Below are 3,922 nucleotides of genomic sequence, written 5' to 3'. Positions count from 1 at the left end.
TATTGGTTTTAACTACTACACTATATTAGTATTATCTTTTGGAAAGAAAAGCCTTTTGTGATATTTTCAAAACAACACAATCAATGAAAATGCAACATTGCAATTCGGTTTTATACAAAAATCAAGTACTTAGTATTGTTATTTTTTTATTCCACATGATTCTGTTTTGTTATGATTAAGATATCTTTATTATAAGTATGTTAAGTAATAATGTACGTGGCCGTTTAGTATGGCATATTCAGTGCTTATTACGGCCTTGTTAATAGGAGCAATAAAACTCATGCAGGAAAGTGCCCATAAATATAATCTGGAATGTATGTAGACCACTTTTATTAGCGTGTAGTGTAGAGATAATCTGCACTGTGTTAAATATATCCAATGTCTTATAAAAATTGTTTTTTTTTTTGTTTTTTAAATTTTAAGGCAAAGACGTTAATTAATAAATTTTGCAATGGTTTTTATAAATTAAAAAAATGGCATCCATTTCTTTCTATTAAATAGATCAATATTATGTTTCAGGAGTATAATATCATAAATGAAACCTTACGCTAATACTGTAATAAAGTTTCAGGTCATTACTACACGTTATTTCCATAAACTCGAGTATTTTCAGTTATTCCTGTTGATAGTGGACGAATATTTCAGCAAGCGAATTCATTGTATGTAAAATCATGCAATCCTGAAAATGAAAGCTCGTAGCGTTTGCATCTTTGCTGTATCATTTTATATTTCCGCATACACTTTCGTAGGTTTTATTATAAAGTGCCAGCAACGATATAAAATGGAACTTCTACTCGCCAAAATGGAATAAATTTACTGCGTTATATTTTTTCTCTCTTTCCTACACACCTTTACATATTTTTGTTAGTATGAAAAATTTACATAAAACTAAATTTATCCCGCGGTTTCATACACCATGCCGTTTTATTTAAAGAGGTTTTTGAATAGATCTCTCGCATCTAATGGTGGAAACTGTTATTAAAAACTGTTTTGTTAATCATTACAAATCATCTTTTTAATGCATACAGTCTTATTCAAATATTTTTTAACAAACTCCTCCGTTATGATATATTAAATATACATTGAAATAAGGTTCAGTGTCTATAAAAAGTTCGCTTGAGTGCGAACAACGTCTTTATAGACCAAGGTGGTTACATCGAAGTAGATGCTTGAATATGGTTTGCTAAAAGCGTGTCACTATAGCCTCATTGTCTGAGGATGTATTGTATGTAAAGTGTACTCGAGCCTTTTTTTCTTTAAGTAACACTTTGATACGATAAGGGCATTATTGATGTAGCTATCAGTTTATGTTATCCTGGTACTACGTAATATACATATTATATAATGTTATGTTTTAAATTTTCCTTGTTTTTAACGTATTTTTTTTTAATGTAGATTCTGATAATAATTGGTATGAACAGAAATAGATATTTTATTATATTGTCCATTTCTTTTAATAAATATAGAAATGAGATAAAAAAAAAACATTCTAAATGTCTATATCTGTGCCAAAATGCTTTTTTTATATTATGCTCGAAAAACAATATCATACTTTAATGAATAAAATTTTCAGAAAAGATTTACTAGTACCGCAAACGGAAAGGTTTTCGAACGATTGCAACAAAGCCGCATTAAAACTAGGTTTCCGATTTTAAATTGGATAGCAGCAACGATTTAACTCATTAGCATGTTGTTAATTGCAAAATTAACTGATTACACGATGCATACGATCTTACTTTTAATTAAAAATCCAATTCTCTGCATTTGGTATTTGCAGCGTGTTGGATTGAATCCGTGTTACATTGACGTTTTTGTTTTATTTTGTCCGTACTTTCGTTCGAGACTTTTAGAATTACGAGTAACCATTCATTTCAGTTTTTCAAATCTACACTGTGTTTTAATAATGTTAGGTTAGGTTAGGTTGACATGTAAAAATGGCTATTTTTTTTCTGCAGGTGTCTGTGGCTGAACGATGAAAACGTCTTTGGTAAAAGAATGCCGGGCGATTTGAGTAAGTATTATTTGACATTTATACTTAACACGATAATGACTAAAATTAGTAAAAAAATAAATTAAAAGTGTGTGAGTGCCAGTATCTTACATATAAGCAATTATTTAATTTAAAAAAATTTAGCATTAAAATCTTTGCAAACATCCCAGAACAAAAATATAACAACCAACAACGAGAACAATTACACTAAACGCATTTACGAAATATTAAAACGTTTTGTCAGCGGAAAATACGGCTTCAAATAATTGCTGGAATTATAAAGAGTGCGGCCGCGGGAATTAAACGAGTTCCGTGTAGTTTGGGGAGGGACAACCCCACGATATTGCAACATAATTTTTCGACTGGATGCTGTGGCTGCGTTAAGTAATATCCACTTGACAGATGCAAGAATCAGACAAGAAAAAAAAAATCTATATGGAGACGATTTTAAACTCATTTTGCACTTAATTAAACTTCTCAGTGAGACAATAAAATAAGTACTTATAAACAAAAATCTACAACTTTTATCTATGTGTTGAATTTAATTACATATATTATTAAAAAGAATTAGAAATGTAAAAAAACCTCTGGACACAGAATTCAACGTTTGATAATACAACAAAATGAGACATTTTAGACATTAGAATATTGTAAAAGAATGTCGCGGGCGACAGCTAGTCTATATATATAAAAGAAAGTCGTGTTAGTTACACTATTTATAACTCAAGAACCGCTGAATCGATTTGACTGAAAATTGGTGGGCAGGTAGCTTAGGACCAGGAAAAGGACATAGGATAATTTTTACCCCGTTTTTTTATTTTTTTTTATTCCGCGCGGACGGAGTCGCGGGTTAAAGCTAGTTAATTATAAAAAGGGAACATAAAGACACAATAAGGAAAAGTTAAACAAAACGAAATAGCAAAACAAAACATTTTTATTCAGATTACGGTCGGAACCGCTAGGACATACAATCAACCTATTTCACAATTAAACAGCATCACGGAAATTGAAGGCTTTATTCGAATCGTTCTCGTTGGGGTTCTCATTATGTACGATGAAATAAATTGGAGGCGGATTATTTGTCAAACACTCTGGACCCGCGCGGGATCCGCTTCGATTCAATTTGGCCCAAATTTAATTGCAATCGAAACGGTCGAGTGACATAGCCCGGACGTCGAGATTATGCCTTATGACGTTGACACACTCACTCCATCTATGATATGATTAGAAAAATGATGACCCTTGTTTTATTGGGTTTATTATTGTCGTTGACATATCCACTTTAGATTTTTATATCACCCTTAACTTATGGTAGTTTGACCTTTTTAATAAAAAATTAGAAACGTTTTTTATAACATAAAATGTTTGGATAAATAACGCTGGCCATATTTTCTATAACCAACCACTTATTTCTTCGAAGTTTTAGATTTTACGTTCATTATGCGGACGAAATTTTTTCACGAAGATATAAAGTTTTTCTTGCGGTCGTAAGAGCTTTGAAAGTCGACCGCAAGATTCTTCAAATTTTAATGAACATTAAGAGTTTCATTAACAACCCTTAATCACAATCTTTGTCAATATTTTTTAATTATATAGGAGTTTTTATAAATATTAAATTCCGTAATAATTCCCTTCATTAAATAAACTTTAGTATTTTTTTTCATCTCATCACAGTAATATTTTTTTTTATAATGTGAATAAAAAAATCTAGTGAGTATAAGGTGAATAGATGGTCAATAATACGAAACTAATTACCGACACAGTTGAAACTAATCTTCTCTAAGTCCACAACACACGGTAAATTATTCTCTCCACTTGAGAACTGGAATATACACGTTTATTTATTCTAGAAACTTTTGTACTATTTACAGTATGATCTACTTAGAACAACGACATTTACTTATTCAAATCTTTTCATTTTAGGTATGCAAA

This window comes from Papilio machaon, chromosome 17 (genome assembly GCF_912999745.1).
Source record: "Papilio machaon chromosome 17, ilPapMach1.1, whole genome shotgun sequence".
NCBI lineage: Eukaryota > Metazoa > Arthropoda > Insecta > Lepidoptera > Papilionidae > Papilio > Papilio machaon.
The sequence above is the reverse complement of the archived record's forward strand: the minus strand, read 5'-3'. Positions refer to the sequence as shown.